This window comes from Homalodisca vitripennis, chromosome 1, assembly GCF_021130785.1.
Source record: "Homalodisca vitripennis isolate AUS2020 chromosome 1, UT_GWSS_2.1, whole genome shotgun sequence".
Classification (NCBI taxonomy): Eukaryota; Metazoa; Arthropoda; class Insecta; order Hemiptera; family Cicadellidae; genus Homalodisca; species Homalodisca vitripennis.
In genome coordinates this window covers 237,565,859-237,593,666 of record NC_060207.1, presented here as the reverse complement: position 1 = coordinate 237,593,666, position 27,808 = coordinate 237,565,859, and the positions used below count along the sequence as shown (strand labels likewise).

Genomic DNA, 27,808 nt, shown 5'->3' with positions numbered 1-27,808 from the left:
ATGAATAGGGTATATCTGATTTTCATTTTTCTTGCACTCTAAATTCCAAAAATTCATCTCTTCACAAAAATTCAGGAATTTGTAGACTATGTTAATTGCATACATATATCACTGCAAGTTTTGAAGACTGTGTGTTGCCCATATTTTTATTACATAACTGAACTTTTTAACTCCAGCAAAATATGATACCTAAACAGTTTTCTGTAACAAAATTTAGTTCCTTGAAAATATAGTAATATGTTAAAATACACCTCTCTAAATTTCAGTACTAAAGAAATAACTGTAGCTAATTTAATTGAATCTAATTTAAATAAAATTATTAAATTGCTAGAAATCTTACGATTTTGCATATTTTTTATGAATGGAACTGCATTAAACATATATATTTCTGGAATTGAAAAAGAAATACCTGCCATCTGTGACCTGGCAATTCGATCCTGTCCCTCATTGTAATATCATTGTCAAATAATACATTTCTATCTCACGCTCCTCCATACTACATAAACTTCACCAGAACTAGCAAAAGAAAGCCTCCAAAAGTGGTCTGTCATTGGTGATAGTTGAAATGTAAAAACAAAAACACTTAGCATTTGTCAAACAAATTAAATTAACATTGTCACTATTTGACAAGCTGAGCTTAACCTTTCTTAAAATATTCCTAACAATAACAAAAACTTGATGAAACCTCTCAACTTCAAAATAACACTAAATTGAAAAAGTTTAAGTATTTACATAACATAGCAACAAAACTCAGCCGTTATTGACACCGCAGATAAGCCTAAATTCTATATTGTCAGACTTGGGTATAGGAAACAAAAAATTCAGGGGTAAACTAAAACAAAGCTGAGTTATTTGAAATCAAACAAACATATATGTTAACATACTAAATATTTTATAAATGGTACAAAAAATAATTAAGCCTAAAACCTATTCAATTCTAACTAAAAACATTTCTTTTACAAAATCAAAGGAACATAAAGTTTTTATTAGTAACTCATAATATAATACAACAAACATATAAAATATCTTTAAAACACTACTTTAACATTCTGGTACTCAAATCACCAATGCTGAATTTTAAAAAATACGCAAAACACTACAAAATGGAACACCAGCAATTGTCTCCGAATTATTCTCACTCATTCACACAACTTACACTTTCAGTATCTACGGTTGCTGCCACCCGATCCTCCGTAAGGTCCTGAAGGTCCACCTGTCCCCATACCTATTCACAACAAAAATTCAATTGGTACCTTAAATAAAAGTTCCTGGTGGAAAGATAAAAAACAATCTGTTTTATTTATATTTTTGTCTTCGCAACAGCTTGACCAAAAAGTTTCCGAACATTAACCCAATTAAAAAACTGATTGCATAACCAATCGATTAGGTTGACTTCCTGAATTAAATCATAACGTCTGCTGTTACTGCAAACTGAATAAATGCCACAAACGCTATGATCATAAGTAAAGACAAATCAATAAAATTATACATATACTAAATTAAAAGCTATGTAAATTAATTAATTAACAATTAAAATGAAGGAGACCAAGGTTGGACCATTTTGGGTCCGCTATTTGACTGGATTGCCTGCTTTGTGTAAAAAACAATACAGTTAGCATGGTCCTTTACGCTGATGATGCCAATATACTTTTTACAGGAAAAAATTAAACAGAAATAGAGAAAATAGCTAAAAAGAATTAACAACAACAAAAATAAATAAAAAATTAGAATAACAGTAACCTATTACTAAACACTGGCAAAACCAGTTTTATGACATTTCATACTAGACAAAACCGAAACCCAAAAAGCCCTAATATTTAGATAGAAGATTATACAGTTGAACAGATAATTGATACAAAGTTTCTCGGATTATTTGTCGATAATAATTTGACTTGGGATCTTCATATTAAATTTGTTTGAAACAAATTGTCATCCGGCCTGTACGCTCTGAGGAGAATGAAATATTACTGTGACGTGAAAACTCTTAAGACTGTTTACTTTTTATTGTTTCAATCCCATATTTTATATGGCATAAGCATTTATGGTGGAACTTCAAAAAAGAACCTCAATGAAATATTAATATTACAAAAAACCGCTATAAGGATTATGCTTGGTTTAGAATTTAAGAAATCAGTTAAACATTCTTTAAAAATTTTAGAAATACCCAGAGTGTATGATTTATATACATCATAGAAACGCTTAAATACTGTCATCAAAACAATTTATCAGGCAAGAGTGTAATCATGGATATAATACAAGAAGTTTAGTAACTACTGAAAGACACAATCTTGAGAAATAAAAAAGACCTCTTATGCTGGATTAACGTTTTTTTTTTTCAATATCTTCCAACAAAAATATGTTGTGATTTTAGTAATAGTCATTTTAAATCAAAAGTAAAATCTTATTTATTAGAAATTAACTGTTCTTCAATAGAAGTTTTTTAAATTTAAAAATCAGGATAGTTTAACCTTATTAATTATGTATTTATAGGCAGAACCATGTTAGCTGTGTAAATTATAATTATTAAATAGTAGGTTGTGTACCTATGTTAGATTTTCACCTTTTTGAAACAAGTTTTTTCATTTAATTAAAAATATTGGAATCAAATTGGTTATACATATAGTTTTTAATTAAGCAACATGGTGTGAGGTAATTCTGTACATATATACTTGTATGAATAAAGAATATTTGAATCTTGAATCTTAACTATGAAACTAATCCCTCAATTTGAAATCTATTAATAATAATTAACAGTTAATGTAATGTTAATACAGCACTTACCATAAGGGGCACTCCTATTGGCACCTGAGTACATGTTGTTGCGCATGGGCCCTCCGGAGAAGTTCTCCTGGGCTCCCCAACCATGTCCATAGTTTCCTTCTTGATTCTGATTCATTCCCCACTGCTGAGATGGGCCACTCCAAACCTGGTTATCTCCTGGGGCATCCCAAGGGTTGGCTCCATACCCGTTACCACCTGTTTAAGACATGACGCCATTAGAAATAAGAAACAAAGTATCTGTGAATTTAATAAAATATCGCTTTTTATCTTATATTGCTAATAAAAAGAACAGATACTCATATTTCAGAAATTTAATTGGAGGATACTATAGATCAGTGGCATGTTTAAGAAAAATTATTTTGATGGCTACTAAATGGTTTAGGAGATACACAATCACCAAAAACAGGTGTTAGGGGTCAGAACCTGAAACTAGTCAATACTTGCAAATTGCAATGTGTTTTTTTGTATTATTGTTAATGAAATTCTTTACTTGACTTTGGCTAAGTCTGAAATAGGTGCCTAAGCTGACTAGTTCCTTCCGTACCATTGGCATATTACTTACTTTATTAGGTACAGATGAATGTTGTCATCCATCTTATCTAAATTTAATTTAATTCATGAAATAGTAGAACCTAAAGCAGTACAATTTGAATTTATGGAAAAAAAAAAATCATCAATAGTAAAAAAATTATTCCATCATGAATTTTTTTCATGCCAGTAGGCATTCTTGAGATCTACACAATACACAATTTCTTCTTTAAGCCATCTTTAATATACATAATTTTAAACCTTCATATTCTTATCTTCATCAGCTTTCCTTTGGACCTGATTGTAAGATAAGCGTGAATTGTGAGTCAAATGCATTCAGTTCTTATGGCATGATAAAAAGACGTTTTTATTTATTTTGCCTTCATAAAAGATGTTTTAAAGGGCTGTGACCAGAATTCTGTTCAACAATAACAATAAAATTCCATTGAAAACCCATTATACTACCCCTAAAGATAGGTATTATACAAATATATTGATTTTACCAAAATCACATCCATTTTAAATGTAAAATGATATGCTATAAATTTTATCTTAATTTTTTTATTATTTAAGTTCATACATATTTACTTTTCACTAAAAAAAGACCAATAAAACTACATTTTTGTTTTATTGGTAGATATACAAAGAAACTATGAGATTTTCAGGAAATATGATACAACTGTATACCAGCAAAATAAACAGGATATGAAAGTGTTTACTTCATTTTGGTTCAACAGTATAAAAAAGCTTAAACCTCCCCTATGGATTAGAAACTGTAAGAATTAGATAAACAATAATGTACTTGACATGTGCGGTTAGTTTGGCTTTCGCACCCTTTCAAATTGTAACTGTATTTTGAAACACTATTCTCGTCAGCCTTATCCAACTAAATAAATCGATCGCGAGTTGTAAATACTACAGCCAAGTCTAAGTTTTTAGTAAGAAATTAAGCCAACAAACCTGCAGCCAGGAACTGGATTCCCGGACTGTAAATGGTTAAATTGCATAAATCATCCATAACTTAATAAAAAGCTAACTATTCTTTACACTTTAATGTTTCTCACAAAATGAACGGTTTTGCAAAATATAGAAAAGAAACAATTATAAAACCAGTTACCCCATTTGTTTTGAGTGGCTGGTGGAGCTGGTCGGTTGTTCCAAGATTCGGAATCCCCTCTTCCTCCTCTCTTGTTAGCAGCTCCACTATTGGTACCACCTCCCTTTACTCGGGAAATGATTTCCTTAGAGAGTGCTTTTCTTACATCCACACTCTTTCCTTTGATGACATGACTTCTTTGCACTGGAACATTCAACACAAACATTGAGCACCTCATCTGTTATAAGATTGTATACAGTCGTTATAAAAATATGTGTTGTCTCTTAACTTTTTAAGCGCTGACTATATTCACTTATAGTGTTACAAGTTTTTAGGAGTTTTACAAAGCATAACTTGAAGTAAATAATGAGTACATAAAAATAAACAAAGTGTAACATTATATATTTTTTCAGCTCAAGCTATAGGATAGTAAAATAATAATTTCCATTAGTTCCCATTGCACGTTAAAGTGTCAACTGGTTTTAAGAGGAATACTTGTTTTGGCACAAGTATCATAGCTCCAAATATACCACAATGCTGACCAACATATTACGAATGCATCAGAGAGTTATCTGCTATGGAAGTTACCGGCAAACGGTTAAGTTGCGATCATTAGAATAAGTAGACACCAGCATCTTCCATAGTTTTTCCCCAAAAATTAGAGCACAATTAACATAATCAATTACTGGCTCATATATTTTGCATTTGCTCTTAAATAATGCAACAATAGAATCACCTCATCATGATAACACAACCTACAAAGTAAATAAACACACGAAAGGCTATGATTCAAGCCATAATGTGTTTGCTAGATTACAGGCAGGAACACGAAACAACATGACGTAAGACTCCTCATACATATTGGACAGTTTGAAATTTCCGAACAGTCATTACTTCTGCACAGAAGTCGTTCAGATGAATGGTTTTGATCGAAGAACTGATGAGATCTCCACCAGCCACCTGCAGACTTTTTACATTAGCATGTGGTTTGTGTCCTGGATGTTTCAGCTAGTCCATCAGATTAGTTCACCTTGAATAAGTGGTTTCAAAGTGATTTTTAAAATAAATTTTTATATAAAATTGTGTAGTTTTTTTAAGTGCTATAGATAAATGGTAGTAAGTTTATCACTATATTTATTATAAGTGTGAAAATTTCCAAAACATTTTTTAATAACTTTGTTGGATCTGGCATAATTAAATTATACATAGATAAGGAAGGTCTACCCTTCTTATCAAGGATAGCTGACCTTTGGACAGTGACTGACTTATCTCTGACAACCTAATCTACCTTCATCTACAATAAACTATCATTGTCTAGTTTGACTTATATTTTCATATCTGTTGGATGGCTCAATGGGTTGTGTGACAGACTTTGAATCTGAAGGTTCCAGGTTCAAAACTACATCGTAACTTTATACTTTTTATGTCACAATTTAGTTAAATTATCCTCTCTTAATTGAAATATTAATATATTTTTCATACTCTTTTACAAATTCTTCCATATTTTACTATTTATTTCATTCGTAGGCCTATTTTTATAATTAAAAAAAAAAAATCAAAAAATGAAAAGAAAGCAGAAGTCTTATAATTATAATTGTGGAAACTGTTCAAAAAAACTATTAAAATCAAAACCATCTATACAATGTTCTGGTCAGTGTCTACAGTGGTATCACTTGCAATGTACAGACATAAATTACTCTCAATTTAAAATTATTGCAGAATCCAAATCAAACTGGAGCTGTTATATGTGCACCAATAATAAAAATAACAATCTATCTGATATCTGTGGTATATCCAAAGTATTGGAAACTAAATCTGATGAAGGTAATGATGATGAAGATAGTGAATTTATAAATAAAACTACTAGAGAAACACTTGAAACTCTTAACTTAGTTGTAGACACCTTAAATAAAGACTTAATAGCAGCCAATGAAGAAATAAAACAACTCAAGATTCATAACAATAACCTAGAAATGTTAGTCCTCCAAAAAGAAGAAGAAATAATGAAATTATTAAATAAAAATACCAGCAGTTTCTCCTACTCACAATCTCCAACATGTTTGCCTGAAAAAATGAAAAAGAAAACTTTGATAAAGACAAAAAAACTTAAAAACATTTACACTGCCATTGAGAAACTCTTTTCAAGTGCTTGAGGGTCGCATTGATGATCCAGAGGAAGTTTGTAGTGTGATCGGAACTTTACCTTTAAACTCCAGTAGATCTAAAAACAAAACAAAGATCACACCGACTAGAAAAACACAGCAGAGTAATCCAGCCAAAGAAGAAATAACAAAGAGGAAAATTTTGCTTGCTGCGGACAGTCATGGCCGGGACCTTGCACCGATTCTCGAAGCCAAACTAGGCAGCGGTTACGAGGTAACGGTAGTCAGCAGTTCAGGAGCCCCTTTTAACTACGTAGCCAACAACCTGCAGGACTTGACTAGGAGTTTTACCTTTAATGATCATGCTATCTTACTCGCTGGGACAAACAACATCACAGACTCCACTAGTGCTAGTGTAGTTAATTTTAATTTTAATACATTTTCTAATATAACTCTCAACACTAACATGTCAATAATCGGTATCCCTCATAGATTAGATCAGCCTGCTCTCAATGAGAGTATAAGAAAAGTAAATGTAAAGATTGAGGAGGCTGCTAGTAATGTAAAATTATGTAATTTTATTGACACGAGTTCACTACATCTTACACATTATACTAAATTTGGACTACACTTAAATAAATCAGGTAAACATTTTTTAGCCGAACTAATTCATCAGTCTTTAAAGGTGAAAAAACCCACAATTGTACAAAAAGACATCCATACACCAGGACAAACATGTAGTAAAAGCAAAGCTCCTTCACCGGAAAACAACTCCACTTTTTTAATCAATAAACCCCTCACACTTCATGTGGCAACTAACGATCCATCAGCTGACATTATTCTACATAACATCCATGCATCAACACCTAATGAGAACTCTGCAAAATGCATAAATAAACCAAAAAACATCCAGCGCAAGAAAATATTAACAGTAACCTAGCCTGTATATCACATTCACAAAACAATACTTCTTTAACCTGTAAGAACCGTATAGATTCACAAAAAACAAATATTAATAATATAAAAACCTTAACCTTATTACACCAAAATGCTCAAAGTATCCTAAATAAAGTTATACAGCTGGAGTATCTGAGTCATGATGTAAATGTAGATATAATTGCTATAAGTGAACATTGGTTGTCAGCAAAAAACTTAAAATATTTTCAGATAAAAAATTACGTTGTAGCCTCAATTTATTGTAGAATTAGTTTGACACGGGGAGGTTCTTGTCTTCTTGTAAAAAATCATATACAATTTATTGAACGTAATGATATTTGTAAATTTAGTGAAGACTTTGTTTTTGAATGTTCCTCTATAGAGTTAATTTCAACTAATTCTAATAAATTAAATATTTTAACTGTTAGTTGTTACAGAACACCAGACTCCGATATTCATATATTCATTTCCAAGTTGCAATTGTTATTTGAATTAGCTTTGAAAGAGAAAAAGTACTTAGTTGTCTTAGGTGATTTTAACATTAATTTATTAAACCATAACTCAGAGTCTTTAGCTTTTAAGAATATTTTAAAATGTTATAATTTTAGATATTTTATAAATGAACCTACTAGAGTTACCAAAAATGTTGAATCTTGTTTAGATAATATTGTTAGTAACATACCTCAGAATCTGCTATCAAGTCTTAACCTTCACTCTGGCTTTTCAGATCATAATTTTTCTCAAATTTTTGAAAATAAATGTCAATAATTTATTACTAAAAAATGAAAATAGTAAAATAATTACACATAGGATATTTTCTGAGCAGGGTCATAGAATGTTTCATGACTTTCTGCAAAAGGAGGACTGGTTTGATGTGATTTTCTGGTGAATCGGTTGATGCAAATTTCTCAAAATTTGTTGATAAGCTGATATTATATTATGAATTAGCATTCCCATTAAAAACAATAACAAAACTTAAGTCAAGTCCATATTCCTGGGTAACTGATGTGGTTAGGGCAAGTGCTGTCCTGTCAAGGGAGCTGTTTGCCAGAGCCAAGTCAATAAACACAGAAAATAGCTGGAAAGAATATAAAACTTACCTTAAACATCATAAGAAAATAGTCCTTTACGCAAAAAGAGAACCCCTAGTAAATAAAATACAATCCTCTAAAAATATTCCAAGAACAACCTGGAATATCATTAATTCAGAGACTAAATCATTCGCTTCTGTAAAAAACATTAATCTAATTGTTAATGGACAAGATATTACTGAGCCAATGGATGTTGCAATAGCATTTAACAGGCACTTCACAAGTGTACCTCATATTATCTCAAACCAACTTGACTTGCTGAATTCAAGGCATTACGATCCACAAAATTTTTTGCCAAATCCATTTGTTAATGGTTCATTTTATCTCTATCCTGTTTGTGAAAAAGAGATAATTGAAGTTATAAGTAAATTTAAATCAAGTAAGTCACCAGGCCTGGATGGAATACCTCCAAGGATATTGAAGGAACACATCCACATCCTGTCAAAACCTCTTTGCTCTTTGGTGAATAGCTCCCTGACTCACGGAGTCTTCCCTGAATGTCTCAAGGTAGCCAGAGTAACTCCAATATTTAAAAACAATAATTCAAATCTTGCAGAAAATTACAGACCTATTTCAGTTCTTTCAGTTTTTTCAAAATTATTAGAAACTATTGTAAAATTACGGCTTGAAAATTTTTTAAAATCATTCTCAATAATAAATAAAAATCAATTTGGTTTTCAATCTAATTTGTCAACTTCAGATGCTATCATAAGTTTAACTGATTATGTGCTAACTGCCTTGGACCAGGGACAGTCGACCTGTGGCCTGTTCTGTGACCTCCAGAAGGCTTTTGATTGTGTAGACCATGAAATTTTGTTAAATAAATTGGAGTATTATGGCATCAGAGGAGTTGCTCTCAATTGGTTTAGTAGCTTTCTGAGGGATCGCAGCCAGGTTGTAGAGATAGTTCAAAACAGTGCTGGTTCTGTCCATAAATATCTATCTCCTGCCCGCTATTTGGAGGCAGGCGTACCCCAAGGGTCAGTTTTAGGTCCAATATTATTTTTAATTTTTATAAACGACTTACCCAAGCAGTTCAATTTATGTGACAAATTAATTCTCTTTGCTGATGACACCACTAGTTTGATTAAATCTGACAATAAAACTGAACTATCTCAAAAATTATATGATAACATTAGTTTGATTTTTAACTGGCTTAAAGCTAACAAACTATCCTTAAATATTTCCAAAACATCCATACTTAATTTTCACTTTATTAGAAACTTTAGAGAACAACTTGAAATAACTTTTTACCAAAGTAAACTTACTTCTACAAAAAATTGTAAATTTCTTGGTGTTACTTTAGATGACAATCTTAGATGGGAAAATCACATCAGTCAGTTAAATGGGAAACTAAATTCAGCATGTTATGCTATTCGTAAAATTAGAGACTTGACTGACTTAAGAACAGCAAAAACTATTTATCTTGGCTATTTCGAATCTGTGTTGAGATATGGAATTGTTTCCTGGGGAAGTTCACCATTTATTGAACAGGTTTTCAAAACTCAAAAGAGAGCAATCCGAATTCTAGGAAATTTGAAATTTAATCAATCATGTAGAGGACATTTTTTTAATCTTCAAATATTAACAGTAAGAAGTATTTACATAATGGAAGTTTTAACTCAAACATATAAAAGAATACAGTCCAATCCCTTTATCTCCCATCATAACTACACAACACGTAATAGTTATTTTCTACCTGTTCCTATACACAGAACAACCCATTTTAAAACATCTTTCTCTTACAATAGTCAGCATTTTTTTAACAAATTACCTTTAGCATGGAGAGAGATTCCTACATTAAAGGCTTTCAAAAAAACTATTAAAGAATACATGCTTCAAACTGAAATTTATACTTTTGACGATTTTTGTCCGAATTCACCAGAAAATAATTAAGATGTGAAATATCATACCACCTAGTATTAGCTATATGTTACTTGTGTTGTAGTTAGTATTTTTTTAAAATTGTTATTTAGTATTTAGTGTTATTATTTCTTGACGAGCCTTATAACATTGTAATGTTCTATTGGGCAAATAAATCATTTCAATTTCAAAGACTGACGACAATATTAAACTGAGTTTACACTGGAAAGTAAAGTTGCAAGAGAATTTGTGCAACAACTGTCCTGTAACGAAAGAGATATGCAATTTTACTCACAAGTACTTGCTACAACTGTATCACTGGTTGTTGCAGGAGTCAATACGAAGTCTGTTCACACATGGCAGTGATATTTATAATGTCCAACACCGTTTTTCCCCTCTTCAATTCTTGCAAACAACTGTATAACACTGGTTGAAACAGTGCTCACGAGAGCTCTTGCGCCCGTTTAAACTATCAATTAGTTCAGTCACAATTTTTATGTGAACCGTGATTTCAAAACAGAATCACTTTCTCTGTTTTAACTCATGTGTCTGATGTCTAATTGGAATGTGAATCTGAGGAACACATTTTGGCATTCATAGAACAGAGGCCTTGTTCTCAATATTAGGTAGTGGTAAGCAGTGAGCATTAGAGCAGAGAAAATTTGTATTACATGTATAGAGAACGCTCTACATTGGCCACGACAGACATGAGCGGAAAGGTGGTGCCATTAATCCACCGCAAATACGCAAGTCTTTATTCGTGTTTGCACATTCTGTACACTGAATGGTATCAATTAATTCAAATACATAATTAACTATTAAAATGGTATTATTGTATAAAAATAAATATAAAATACTAAAACATTACTGATAGCAAAGCTTTTCTAAGGAATGCAAAGCCGTTCCTACATAAAATGTCTTTCAAAGAGAAGGTTATTCTGTTTTAAATTTAACATTATTCTTATCTTTCAATTTTTTTGTTTCAAAATGAGTATCCTATTAATATTGTAAGAAGAAGTAGCTCCATAGACACATCCATAAGAGATATGAGATTGAACATGAACATAAAAAATAGTTTTTCAGAACAGGTACGTCACAAAAATATAACATGTGTCTTAGTGAACACAGCCCAAAATTAGTTTTTACATACTATTTGATCAATATGTTTATCCCAGCTGAGGTTGACATCAAGGTTTAAACCCAAAAATTTGGTATTCTCTATTTCCTTAGTATTATTATTATTTATGAAAATAGGAGGTTAAAGTGTATTTTGTATCAGTTTTGTTAAAAAGCACAAAAAGTTTATATTTTCTACATTAAATCAATGTCCAAGAAGTACTTGACAATTGCGTATAAGCAGTTACTTTTAAGTTCAAGTTGAGTCTTTGCTGATGCTATGAGGTTCGAGTCATTAACATAAAGACAGAGCTGACTTTTAATTTAATTGATATTCCACCTCAGGCAAACCCTGATTATAGCAGGTGAACACATAGGCCTAAAATAGATCCTTGTAGAACTCTAGATTTTAACACGTCCAGTGCGGGCCCCGCGGATCCGCGGGGTAAGCGGCGGCGTAGCAGTGCGCGCCACGCGGATCCGCGGGGCGTTGCCATAGTCTCGACTATTGCTCAGTGTGAGCCCAGCTCTCGGCCGGGACGGTTTGTACTCGTTGAGCGTGGCGTGTGGTTCCGAGTTGACCTTGACTTGTACTTCGTTTCTGTTTCCCGCGTTTTTAGCATGTGCAAGTGATGCGTTCTTAGTGAGTTGTTTATTTATGTGTAGTGACATTGTACTATTGTATTATACAAGTTTTATATCGCATTTCACCATGTCTGCCAACCGTGCTACAGAAAATAGTGCTACTGACGATGAAGCATCAGATGTGGATAGTGAATCCAGTGGAAACACTGCTGTTGACAGTTCGGGTGGTGATAGTGAAGATATTGTAATAAACCCTTCATGGGCTAATAATACAAATGGACTAAGACAGATCCCTTTCACCGGAAACAATAGATTGCTAGTAGATGTACCAGGTAATGGTTTACCGATTGACTGGTTTTTTATGTTGATGGGAGTCTTTTACCCCCAAAGCAGCAAGCTCCTCTCATTACTCCGCCAAGATACCCAACCCACAAACTTGTACAAAATGAATAACGGGATAAAAAGGGTGACAGAAAACGTAAAGATTGTAGGGTATGCTACAAGAATGAAAAGAAAAGGAAGATGACAACATATACATGTTCTGTTTGTCCAGGTAAACCAGGACTTTGTGCTGTCAATTGTTTTGACATACATCACAGACGCCAGCAGTAAAAGCCATGCCCTCAAGACCTTGTAAATATTGTATATAGTTTTATTTGTTTTTGTTTTGCACTATATAATGAAATAGTTTCAAATTGGATTGTTTTTACGGTAGCCACTCGCGTTATTAGACTTTTTAGCCGCGCTCTGTGCGACAAAACTCTTTCCGCGTGCTGACCCCGCGGGTCAATCTGTGACGTCATGTAATTCGCCATTTTGGATCACAGACGTTATTATCTGCCCATAAATCAGCCTCTGATAGCAAATGGTAAGTGTATTAATAAATATTAGACTTTACGTTCTGGGGCAATTTACATGTATTTGCCGTCAGCAGTCAACGTGTTAACCTGTAATTAGATATTTATCCTGTAATTCCAACAAATTGTTATCGGTTGCAAAGATTATATCTATAGCTAATTACTGTAATTTAATTAGCAATTTCTCATGAAAAATACTATCAAAAGCCTTTGATAAACAAGTCCATGAATATCCCAGAAATGTTATATTGCTTTTGAACAGAATGTTTAATAAATTCAGTGAAGTTTACCAGTAGTCACCCCCCCCCTTCCAGAATCCATGCTGTTCCTCATCAAAAAAGTTATGGTTTTCAAAGAGTACTGCTAATTAACTATAAACAGATTTTTCAAAAATTGTATTTTCTACTCCAAAACGTGTCTTTTTCAAGTCTGGTAAAAATTCCAACTGACATTCTGGTTTACTCAAAACACCAAGTTACATCTCTTATCAAACTGTCTAACAGATGATAATATTCACCAAACCAAACTCTAAGCCTGCTTAAAGAGTGAATAATGTACATTTTGTGTAATCATCTTTTAAAAACGCTATTTTCACTCAAGAATAAGTATTGCACTATTTCATCCGTAAATCCCATTTCATTGACTGAATAAAACTTAAAGGCAAAATCACTGTTTGTTCGTGGCCACTATCGCTTTGCAACTGTAGCAAAGCATAGCACTTTACTACTGACTGAAATAAAAATTCAAAACAGAAAATAAAACAAATATACTACAATAAAAATAACTAACTAAAAATAACTACAAATAAAAAATATACATACAATCTGCAAGTTTCTATTTTAGAAAAAAGTGCAAAATAAAAAAATTGTGTGCGCTGAAAAACGCCTAAAAATCTAGCAAAGTGAAATGATTACTTCATTAAGCAAGTTTTTTAGTACTCAAAAAAGTTCTTGTTGGTATTTTACAAATTTATGACATGTATTACCATTTTTAAATAAAAAAAAATCTAAAATAAAACACTAGAGGAAAATAAAAACTACTTTAATTATGAACAGCAAAAATTAAGTCATGTATGTAAAAAGTGACCCAATGACAATTCCAGATGATAATATGCATAGTTAACATTATCTATTTTGACAGCATTTAGGAAAAATAAAAATGGCATATGAATAAATTAATAATGTGCCATTTTTATACTTAATTACTATTTAATTTTTAAAATTCTATTGGACATGAATAAATTATAATTATTATTTTATACAAAAATAAATGTTTGAACACTTTTTATGCATTTTTTTATTACACAATGTACATTTCGAATTTAATAAATTCATCTTCAGGTACTTGTAGGTTAAGGTAAATTTACTATTTACCTTAATTGGATAATTACCTGAAAGTATCATGTGGTAATCCTCTTCATTGCCTTATGAAATACTTTAACAGGTTTTAAGTTTATATAGACTACTGCTAAAATTAATTACTCATACAAATTTATGGTACTTACAAATGACTTTGTCTACTGGATCATAGTCATCAAATTCAATGAATGCAAATCCCCTCTTTGAGCCATTTTCTTTGTTGACAGGGACAGAAATATTGATGATGTTACCAAAACTCTTCAAAGTACTTTTTGAGATCATCCTCATTAATAGTTTCTTTCAGACCACCAATGAACAACTTCTTTACAGAAGCCTCGGCTTCTGGATTTCCAATCTCAGTTCTCGGTATTGCTCGCTTTGTTTCAACTTGTCGTCCATTGACGACATGGGGTCTTTTAGCCATAGCATCGTCCACCATGTTGGAACGAGCATAAGTGATAAACCCAAATCCTCGTGACCTGTCAAATAAATTTTGTAATAACAAAATAAAACACAAGACATCTATAAAACTAAATCTAAACGCATCCACTAATTTTAAGATGCAACCACGCATAAACAGTAAAAGGATAAAATTCTTCAAACATCATTTTTAAAACCTCTTATGAGTATATGATAAAAATATTTAAAAAATAAAAATATTTCAAAATGATCAAGCAACAACCATTTGGACCAATTCATATGGATTGACCCAGATTTAATCACCAAATTCCTATACGATTCCCACATTTTTCAAGTACATACCTTTAAAAAATTCCAGGACTATTAAATAAAAAATTGTATTTCTCGTAAGTCTTGTTAATGTTTAGTCACAGCATTAGAAGCATATCTGGTATATTAAAATTTATTCTTTTTTCAATTACGTTCCACTTAATACTGATTTATTTAAACATTTTGTCACAATGAAATTATAGTTTTTAAATTAAATTAAAAGTAAATTAATTGTCCTAACACTTTTTATAGCACTAATACAAAATAAAAAATGTTTTACACTCTTTAAATTCAAATAAAAGAGCTATTTATAGTAGTAAATACACATGAATGCTTCTAGTGAAAACTGGTTTCGACCACATTCTGTACATATCATATTATAATATATATATATATATATATATATATATAAAATTTTCCAAAACTTGAAATACTAACTCTCCAAACCAAAGAAAGAACCTTTTAAGTTTTAACTCTCCAACTGCCACTCAATGAACATCCGTTGTTCATTTTCATTCCTTAAATGCCAATCAACAGATTTCCATTGATTTGGCCTACGGGCAAGCCTGTTTAATTTAATTTGTTATAATATGTAAACAATCTATTATTGACATGATTCATATACCATTGGAATGGTAAAGAGTTGCTGAACACAGCACTTGTTTTTTATAGTTCTAACAGCTGCGTAATTTTAGAATGTCATTATTTTTGTGTTTTATACTAAATATTCCTATATATATATATACATACACAAAACTAAAAAAAATTAACCTTTAGGATATTATAAAATTTTACAAAACCCCAAAACATTATTAGAATTAACTGTTTTTACTGGTAATTATTCCCTTTTTTTTTTAGAAAAGTATTTTAACAATTTTGGTTTCTACTAACCATAAATAGTAAAAACCTTAGGTTTTCTCACAATATTTACTATTATAGTGTTCTATCGTTTATTGTAAATAAAATGATACTAAATATAATTATGTTTACAAATGTTTATAACAATATTAATTTATAAGCATTTTTACAACCTTGCGTTTTTGATATCGAAAAACCCATGCTTCTTCATACTACTTTCAGTTTTTGCACTAAAACCAATTTATTTACGCAAAGACTCATACAAAACTATACATTTTCTGAGACTGGACTAAATTTGTGAACTTTGAGCTAACCTTAGTATTTGAAATGTATACACTTAACTATATTTTCCAGACACACTCACACATTTTTACCTCACGCAAAAGAAATTCCCCACTCATGATAAAAAATCCAAATGAAAATATTTACCTTAGTTACTTATTATCATTGTATTATACTGTTCATTGTTAACAAAATGATACGGGTAGGTTAGCAGTTAAAAAAATATTTATTACTGTATCGTGGTTTGATTAGATATGTTGATCCTCTTTTGGGCCAGAGAACCAGCTTTGTGCTTTTCAAGAGCAGTTTTCAGTGAAAAAAGAACATTTTTGACTAGAGATCAAATACTTTTTAATAACAAAGAGAATGTTGTTGCTACAAACAAAGTAGTTGATTAAAAAATGTTCAAGTTCCACTAAAATAAATTAATAACAAAACAATAAATATAATAACCAGCATATCAATAATTTCAAAACTTAGTGGTACTCACCTTTTAGTGTTTGGGTCCTTCATAACGACTACATCAACAATTTCTCCCCATTTTAGAAAGAACTCCTTTAAAGATTCATCAGTAGTTCTGTAGTCCAACCCACCAATAAATAGCTTTCTAAGCTGTTCTGGCTCCCGGTTTTCATTCTGAAAAAGAGACACATTTTAAAATGTTTCAATGAGATTCATAAAATAAAGAATGGAAAATACTGATTAAAGAAACATATTAATAACAGGGAAGGGATAAAGAATTTATTTGATAAACCGAAATTTCCCTAGAGCACTATTTTGTGATAAATGTCCCTGGTACAATTTGTGTGTGTGTGTGTACTGCAATATGGCACCTAACTTACTGTTGTTAGATTTGGCCTACCAATTAAATTTACAAGTAAACAAAATTATATATATATAAGGCCAAGGTGCTGCCGAAGCCGCGCTGATGTCAACGAAAGAAAAACATCCCTCGAGATAGTACCTATCAGTAAAATATCAAATTCTACAGGGGCTGATCAGAAATATAAATTGAATTGTAATGGGAAGGCTATTACAGTATGTACCGTGCAAAAAACTTAAATAATCATGTGATGCCGCGCGGCCTGCCGTAATCAGGATTATCGAGAAAGAAAAGATAACAGCGACAACAATACCGATCACAATACCTGGAAATGCTTGTTGATTGATGGAATGTTAGTTACTGTTACTCAACTACATCGTTTTATAACGTTCTAAGTTCATTGAAAAATTTTTAACTGTTGGGGGCATATAACGGAATCTGGCCCCATTAACAATTCGAGACGTCAGAACCAGAGGGTTCCATCTGCAATTTTTTGATTTTTTCATTTTATTGTATTAATGTGTACATTAAGCCTTTTTGTACTAATATATAACACAATCTTTGTGTAATTATGAACAGTTAATATTTTACAAGCAGGGAAATTTAGTTCCATCTGCATAAGTTGGCAAACTTGAGAACCAGACAGTTCTATCTGCATCAGCTGGGAATAGTATTGTTTCACTGCTGGTAAGGTTATGTTGTCGTGTTAATGTGTTAAAAGTAATTTCATTGTGTGTTTGTAAACATATTAAAATGGATGGTGATATCATAAATAAATGGATTGATGACAGTTTTAAATGATAGTTTGTCAATAGAAAACATCAATAGTGATGATGAATATATACCTTCACCTGACGACAGTAACAGCGAAGAGGATTGTATTCTTTCACCAAACCCAAAACGACGAAGACTTTGTAAAAGGTATGAATATATATATTTGTTTATTTTAGATTTGTTTAGATTATATCTGTGGTCATTTTAATATCAAATATAGGTAGCTTTGCAGTAATTGACTATTTTTGACGGATTTTATAGTCAACCCTTGCAAAATCGCTTTAAAAATCTATGACATTCGGGCGCATTTCAACTGCCAGTTAGTGGGTTAACTGTTATATTTTAACAATGATTTGACGGTTATAAACAAAAGTTAGTCATCATAAAATATTCATGTTACTTAACTTGAAGTTTTAACCATGGCGTAGGCCTAGTATGTCTCCATCTTGCAGAGAATAACTAAAAACTACTGTAAACTTATTATGTAAACATGATGTTTTTTATGCTTTGGCCTTTTAAAAAAGCTTTATCGTTGACTTTTGGCTTTATGTTCTAAACATCGTTTGTTTATTTTCAGGTTGTTTGATGCAGACGACACGGATAAAACTTCCAGTGAAGCCCAAACGAACAATACCGATCCAGCTCTGGAAAATGAAGGAAGCTATAGTTCTGTTTGTGATGTTAGCCCAACAGTGAACCAAAGTGGAAAAATAAATCGATCTCTAGTTCCTTACAGTGAAACAGAATCAGAAAAAGACTCCACTTCTGATGAACTAACGCCGATGAAGGAAAAGAAAAAAACTAGAAAAAGACAGCGGAATCCGAAGAATTGGAAGAAAAATGTTAGGAAGGAGAGGCGACAAACGGGTAGATCATACACCAGCTCATGTGGTAAGATTGTTCCTCAAAAGAACCTTCAACACTTAGACTGCAAATGTAAATTTAAATGTAGTAATAAAGTAAGCAAAGATGAGCGTGAAGCTGTTATGCTGAGCTATTATAAAATAGACCAAAATGAAAAATATCATTTCATACTAAGAAATACAGAGTGCAAAATGTCAGTAAGAACAAAGGTGAAAAATAATCCCCAGAAAAAGAATTCCTTTTCATATTTTTTACATATAAACAACGAAAAGATTAGAGTTTGTAAACAGTTTTTTCTCCAAACTATTTTAGTGAGTCAGAAGACCATTTACAATGTTCACAATAATAAGGACAAATCAAGTGAAGTACCGAAATCGGACGAAAGAGGAAAAAAAACTAAAGACAGGACGCAAAAAGCTGATAAAGATATTCTTAGGAAACATATTGAATCTTTTGCAAAAGTCGAGTCCCATTACTGCAGGGCAAAAACAGCAAAAGAATATCTTAGCCCTGACTTAAATATCAGTAGAATGTTTGACATGTACCTTGAACATTGCAAGGAACTTAAGGTGAAACCTCTATCCATATCAATGTATAGATCTATTTTCAATAATGAATATAATTTGGATTTTTTGCTACCCAAGTCCGACAGATGTGACTTGTGCGAAGAATACTCTATGTCCCTAAAAGAAAATCGAATGACAGAAGAGCTTGCTGCCAAATATGATGATCATATGTTCAATAAAACATTTATGAGAAATGAAAGAAAAAAAGACCGAGAGAGTAATGAAGTCGTTGTATGTTTTGACTTACAAAATGTTATAGCGCTACCTAGGGCTAACGTAAGCTGTTTTTTTTACAAAAGAAAGTTGAACGTATACAACTTAACTGCACATTGCTCAAAAGACAAAAAAGGCTATTGCGCATTTTGGCATGAAGCGCTTTGTGGTCGTTCTGGGAATGATATTGCCAGTGCAGTGGTAAAAATAATGGAAAAAATAAGTTCAGCGTTTCCAGATGTTAAAGATTATATTTTGTGGAGTGACAGTTGTGTTCCCCAAAACAGAAACTCTGTCATTTCATATGCCATTTCTTTATTTATGGCAAAAAATAAACACATTGAACGAGTAACAATGAAATATTCTACTCCAGGCCATTCATGCATACAGGAAGTAGATAATGTGCATTCCAACATTGAAAAGGCACTCAAAGTAACTGAGGTTTGGTCCCCTGTTTCTCTTTTAAGAGTAATCATCGCATCTAATAAAAAGTCACCTTATTCAGTAATCCAAATGTTGACAAATGACTTCTTCGACTTCCAAGCACAAAGCAAGAACCTTGCGTATCAAGATTGCCCTTATACTAAAGTGTGCCAACTTCAATTTTGCCAATCTAATTTACTATCAGTAAAGTTTAAAACCAGCCATGATCCTTTGGAACCTTGGAACTGCATTAACTTGGTGAAAAAAAATAAGTCGAACAGATCTACAGGACGAGCAACAACTACTCTGCCGAGAATTCTCTGGGGAGCAAACGTAGTGCGAGACAGGAAGAAATTACCTTCAGACAAGATTAAAGACATAAAATCTATGATGAAATGGATGCCTACAGTTGATGTAGACTATTTAAATACAGTTTTTGAATTAAGGACCTTTTGGACTTTAAATATTGATTTGTACTCAGGGACAAAAGGTTCCATCTGCACGTTTTGTTTTGTTTAAAAATGCCTAAAAAATTGTATTTTACTAATATTTCAATAAACTGGGGTTTTTGTAAACACTAACAAACTGTTGATTATTTATAACCTAGAATTTCTTTCAGTACAATATAAAGTTGCCCTGCAGAAGGTCTTAAACTTTAAAACGCTCTACTGTAAAATTTGTTAAAATGCAGATAGAACCCTCTGGTTCTGACGTCTCGAATTGATAATCATTGTAAGTTTGTAATTAAAGAGTTGTTTTTTCGTTCTATCATGTTTATTTCTATAAATTTATATTTTTATGTTCTTCATACTGGTGTGGTCGGTATAATCCCAAAGTACCCAATTAATGTTATCAATTACTGGCTCCTAAATATTTTATCAAGTCTTAAATATAATAAAATAATAGAATCACTCAATCAAGAAAAAACACAATTACAAAATAAATAAACGCATGAAAGGCTGTGGTTTGTCACAATGTGTTCATTAGATTATAGTAATGGACTACGAAACATGACATAAGGCTCCTTATACATGTTGGACTGTTTGGTTTGAACAGTTCAATTAGTGCGACCGATAGTCACGTGTGCAGGGAAGTCGTTCAGGTAAACAGTTCATCAGAGAACTAGTTGATGATGATGAAACTGACATGCATGGTTGATTCGGTCAGCTGACCGTTTGTAGACTGGCAATACCATAAGCTGCGTTTATACAGGCAAGTAAAGTTGCGAGAGAATTTGTACAACTACTGTACTGTCGCATGATGTGAACAAGATAAACAATTTTACTCACGAGAGTGCCAGTGTAAATGCAGTTCAGTCGAGGTTTGGATATGACCGTGATATAAAAACATAACACCTTTTTTTAACCTATGTAATTTGATGACAATCTGAACGTGTGTGAGAGGAGCAATTATTCATAGACCAACCGAGGTCTCACCTGCGATTCAAGTGGTAAGTACTGGATCGAACGGTGACTTACAGTTTAATGTTTCTGTTGTACATTTGGAGAACACTCACGATAGATGCGAGCGGCAGGACGGTACTACAGGATGCCACTTATCCACCACTAATTCTAGAAAATAATTGTTTCTCTCCTGCTGCTCAGCCCTCTGCTCATTCTGTTATTGCTGTGCAACATCTTGGAACGCAAACGTGCCTTTATTTAATAGCTTACCCACTATTTTCTTCTCCAAAAGGTATCTTATCAGGCCTGGTAAAAATCCAACTCAAATTATTCTGCTGTACTCAAAAAACCGGGTGCGCAATAGGCCCTTGAGGCTAAAGTACATGGCAGTAGGCCGCCCCAAAGAAGAACGGTCATACATATATTATTCAACTAACAAAACTATTAAGCCTATTTATAGCTCCGGTAAAACTCTGCCGGTTTACCACTTGATGTGTACTAGTCGTTTAGTGCAAAAATCCGGATGATTTTAAATTGTCCAATGCATTGTTATGTGATTTTTAGGGGGCTTACCGCGACACATGAGTAGAACTGACCAAAATGAACTCCACTAAACTAGTGCAGGCAACCCTCAGATGAAGCTCGCAAACATATGTCAATCTTCATTCACAATTTCACGATCCACGTTGGGTATAATACGATGTTTAAAGATTAATTAATTCTTAATTCAAGAAGCTGTCATATTATGTCTTAATTTACAAGTTCTTGGAGATAAAAAAATTGTTTTTGTAATTTTCCCGGTTCTCAGAAAAATTCCCAGTCGGGTGGCCACCCAGTAAACATAGGTATTTTATAAGCGACTAGGCTACATTTATGCTAAATAAAAATTCAAGTTGTCTAAAGGGAACTAACAACAAAACACATTTAGAGATTATTCATATTGCCTGTCTTTTAACTGTTTGTTTGATGGTTCCTTAAAATGTTTATTATATCAAGACATTGTATATATTATATCAAACCTCTTAATTTCAAACCTATGACTTTGATTTAGTTAACTGTGTATAGGCTACTTCTATTACCAATGACAATACTAGACTGTGCCGTAACTTAAAAAAACTGAGCTGCTTATGATATTCTACTCACAACTAAATTTTACAGACTATATTCAGCCCTTACCAAACTATAGAATCATAACATAACTAATAGCCTAGCCTAAATTATAAAAAATGATCCAATGCATAAATTGCTCTATAAATTTTAACATCAAGATAAGGCGACTAAGCTAGTTTTATAACATAAACTAGGCCTACCGATTTTTCAGATGAACTCATCCTAATTTGTTGAAAAATGAAATTGCTGTTAACTCTTGCCAGTCAAAAAGAAAAGAACTGATATATAAATAATGGAAGCTATGAAAACAAAATGTAAATTGGATTATCAACTTTAAATACTTCACAAGCAAAATTGCAATGAAGAATGGCGCACCACCGGCACAAGACAAGAGAAAAGAGCGGGGTTCTGTTCTTTCTTGGAAGAGTAATTTCAGACCGGGCGGAAACATAAATTTTTTTTACAGTAATGGCGAACCGGATATCATGCAAACTTAAACTGATCAATAAGGCAGAATATAACAAAGGCAAATACACTAATGATGAATAATTCAATGACGTTTTAAAAAATATGAACAGTAGCGAGAAACATGTCCCAAAACAATTAATATTTATTAATACCTATTTTATTTTATTACGCTCTAATGGATAACCCCTAATCATTACTACTGTTAACGAACCGAATTAATATATATATATATATATATATATATATATATATATATATATATATATATATATATATATATATATATATATATATATATATCTTATATATATAAAAATCTTGAGTCACGATGTATGTTGCCAATAAACTCCAAAACGACTGAACCAATTTCAATCAAATTTCACATGTATCCGTAATTTAGTCTAACTTAGAAGATAGGATAGTTATTATCTGAATTATTCGCTTATGTCGTGAATATAAACGAATAAAATGTATTAATTAAATGTTTATTAAGCAAGTGTTTATTTACTATTTAGTTTTATGAAGTGCTCATAGATGGCGGTTTAATTCATTTATCGATCAAATTCTTCAATATTGTTTGGCATCTAAGTTGCAAATACACCCAATAGATAGCGCTGTGTTCTGTTTTTTAGAATATAAATTCTACAACTTTATTCCACGTAATATTTATTTATATTCACGACATAATCGTACTTATTTTAATTGTTTGTGACTGATATTTTTATAATTATTCTGTGTATTATGTTACAATATTATTATCATTGTTAACAGATAAATTTTTGTACTACTTTTATTAGAGAATTATTAAAGTCTTAGCGCCAAATTCGAATCAAAGTCTCAAAATCTGGCGATCAAATTCTATCGAGTCGCCATCTCTGATTAGAATGTCCAAAGCTTTAGTATCTCATTCGCTCTCGAGATCTGCTCTGAATCTAAATAAAGCTCTCTCTCGAACCTTCGAGAGTCACTATTTCGAACAATCGATCAATCGATTCTTCTCGAAGCATGCGCACTAGAACGTTCGGGAAATTCAAGGCCCAGATATAAATACTGGCGTCGAGTGTCACTGCAGTTCAGTTCCTTTTTAAACGAGTAAATACTATCTCCCGGAAAGATACTTATTTTGATTTTTAATCTGATAATTGTTAATTAATACATTCATTAATTTCGATCTAATTTATTAATTTATTTCAATTATAAATATTTTCAGTTTCAGAATAATGCCGCGGAAGAAATCTAACCTCAACAATCCGTGTAGCAGAAAGGTACGACTCCAGCGCGCTCGGCGAGCTCGAGAATCAGAAGAAGAAACTGCAGCAAGAAATGCAGCTCAACGAATTAGAACAGCAAAAATTCGTAGTCAAGAATCTCAAGAACAGCGTAATAAACGTCTGCGACAAAATGTATTAAGGGCAAGAACTGCGCGACAACAGAATATAGCCAGATTTAGAGAACTCGAAAGAACGAGGCAACAAACCAGTCGTGTATTAACACGTGCATCATTATTTCGCCTTGCGTTTGAGTATGAACCAGACATTAATTACTCGGCACATTCTAAAATTACAATTGGTGCGATGGATAAAATATGTCAATATTGCCACGCGTTAAAATTTCGAAATGAAACAACTGGAATGTGTTGTGCATCAGGAAAAATTGTACTGCCACTTCTTCCTACTCCACCAGAACCTTTGAAATCACTTCTTGCTGGCGAATCAGACGATTCGAAATTATTTTTATGTAAGACACGTAAATTTAATTCTTGCTTTCAAATGACATCTTTTGGTGCAACTAAGATTTGCGATTTAACATCTGATGGACGTAATTTTGAAACGACATTCAAAATCCAAGGCCAAGTGTATCATAAGATTGAGTCACTAATGCCGATGCCTGATGAGGATTCAAAGTTTCTTCAAATTTATTTTATGGGCAGTTGTGAGGATCGTGTGACAACTAGGTGCCTGCATAATTTCATAGAAGAAGCACAAGAAAGAGCAATTGTGGAATCGTTGGAAGTTTTTTTCGAAAATTATAATCATCTTATTCAGCTATTTAAAAGGGTATCACCACAATTAATAAGTGACAATTGTCAAATTGTCATCAAAGCCGATAAAGTACCATCCGGGGAACATGCTGGCAGGTTCAACGCGCCAACTGTAGATGAAGTTGCTATTATTATGGTTGGTGATCCATCTAACAACAGAGACATTAGAATTACACGTCGAGATAGAATTGTTAGTGTAATTTCGGATATACATCGTTCATATGACGCACTTCAGTATCCTTTGATATTCTGGCAAGGGCAAGATGAATATCACATCAACATCAAACAGCGTGATCCAGTCACTGGTAATGAAACAAATAAAAAAGTTAGTTCAATGAACTACTATGCGCACCGATTGATGATTAGATTTAATCAAGACAATTATATCTTACGATATCGTCAGCTGTACCATCAATACGTTGTAGATATGTACGCTAAGATCGAAAGTGAACGTTTACGATTCATTAGATTCAATCAAGCTAAATTACGATCAGAGGAATACATCCATTTACGAGATGCTATTATCGGAAACGTCGACGAAAACTTAAGCATCAATGATATTGGAACTGTATTTATTTTACCTTCAAGCTACATAGGCAGTCCACGGAATATGCAAGAATACATGCAAGATGCTATGACTTACGTACGTCATTATGGTCGACCTGATTTGTTCATTACATTTACGTGTAACCCAAATTGAGAAGAAATAAAAACTTTGTTATTATCAGGTCAACAATCAATACATCGCCATGATATCGTTGCACGTGTATTTAAACAAAAATTGAAATCTATGATTGATTTAATCGTTAAATATTCTATTTTTGGTAATACGTGTTGCTGGCTGTATTCTATTGAGTGGCAAAAGAGAGGTTTACCTCATGCTCACATTTTGATTTGGCTTGAAAATAAAATTCGTCCAGAAGAAATAGATCAAATAATTTCTGCTGAAATTCCGGATTCATCAACTGACCCAGAGTTGTTTGAGGTTGTTACCAGTCAGATGATCCATGGACCATGTGGTACTTTTAACATGACGTCGCCATGCATGGAGAATGGAAAATGTAAGAAACGTTTCCCAAAACCATTTACGAATGATACTATTACGGATATCGATGGTTATCCATTGTATCGCCGTAGAGACACTAACCATGGTGGCCGTACATTTATGCAAATGTCAAATTCTACAAATCAAGTTGAAATTGATAATCAGTGGGTAGTTCCATACTCACAACTGCTTTCCAAAACGTATAAGGCTCATATTAATGTCGAGTTTTGTAGTTCCGTGAAATCCATTAAGTACATTTGCAAATACGTTAATAAAGGAAGTGATCTGGCCGTATTCGAAGTACAAAATATTAACCGAAATGACGAAATAACACGATACCAAATGGGGAGATATATTAGTAGTAACGAGGCTATCTGGCATATTTTTAGTTTTCCCATACACGAAAGAGATCCTCCTGTTCAGCATCTTGCAGTACATCTCGAAAATGGTCAGCGAGTATATTTTTCTGAAAAAAATATTGTCCAAAAAGCACTTCAGCCACCAAAGACGACTTTAACTGATTTTTTTTACTTTGTGTCAAAAATCTGATGTGTTTGGCCAATTCGCAAAAACATTATTGTATACCGAAGTTCCATGCTATTTTACGTGGAATAATGTAAGCAAAAAATGGGAACCACGTAAAAAAGGAACACAACATCCATCAATACCAGGTTTATTTAAAGCCAAGACATTGGGACGGCTTTACACTGTACATCCCAAACAACGTGAATGTTTCTTTTTGCGTTTGTTGTTGGTAAATGTTCCTGGACCAACATCTTTTGAATTTTTGCGCACAGTTAATGGTCGCGTGTTCAATACATATCAAGATGCATGTTGTGAATTGAAATTATTGGAGGCAGACAATTATTGGGACTTGACACTTGCTGATGCAGCGTTAACATCCACACCCAATAGTATGCGTCAACTATTTGCAATAATCTTGACGACATGTTATCCAACACATTCATTGACTTTATGGGAGAAATATAAAAATTATATGACTGAAGACATCCTGTATCGAGCCAAACAAACAAATCAATGTCCAAATCTAGATTTCACACCAGAGATGTATAATGAAGCATTAGTGTTGATTGAAGATTTATGTATTTTAATTGCAAATTTACCACTTAGTCATTATGGTATGCCAGCACCTAATCGTCCGGCCACTGACTTACTTAACACTGATTTGCAACGAGAAACACATTACAATGAAATTGATTTAGCTTCAATTATTGCGAATAATGAGCCATCATTGACAACTGAACAAGAAAATATTTATAATCGAATTATAAGAACTGTTGATGCTAAACAAGGTGGATTTTTTTTCTTAGATGCACCAGGTGGAACCGGGAAGACATTTTTAATATCATTAATCCTTGCAAAGATACGGTCGCAACAAAAAATTGCATTGGCAATTGCATCGCCAGGCATTGCTGCCACATTACTAGATGGTGGACGAACAGCACATTCAGCATTGAAGTTGCCATTAGACATTCACAACAAACCAAATGCAGTGTGTAACATTAAAAAAAAAGTGGAATGGCTTCAGTGTTGCAAAAGTGTGCAATTATAATTTGGGATGAGTGTACAATGGCCCATAAGCATTCACTTGAAGCATTGGATAGAAGTATGAAAGATTTGAAAGGCAACGATAAACTTTTCGGTGGTACTGTTTTACTATTGTCTGGTGACTTCCGACAGACATTACCAGTTATTCCTCATTCTACTTTTGCCGACGAAATTAACGCATGTCTAAAACAATCGTTTTTATGGCGAAACGTCGAGACTCTTCGATTGACCGTGAATATGCGAGTACAAATGCAAAATGATCCATTGGCACAAGTATTTTTTGTAAGCAATTGCTGGATATTGGAAACGGTGAAGTTGAACTGTATC

The 27,808-nt window shown here is 32.6% G+C and overlaps 1 pseudogene; it reads right to left on the bottom strand.

Moving 5' to 3' along the window:
* Nucleotides 1-1,010: 1,010 nt before the first annotated feature.
* On the bottom strand, nucleotides 1,011-22,785 carry LOC124353189 (annotated as a pseudogene).
* Between the last annotated feature and the right edge of the window lie 5,023 nt (nucleotides 22,786-27,808).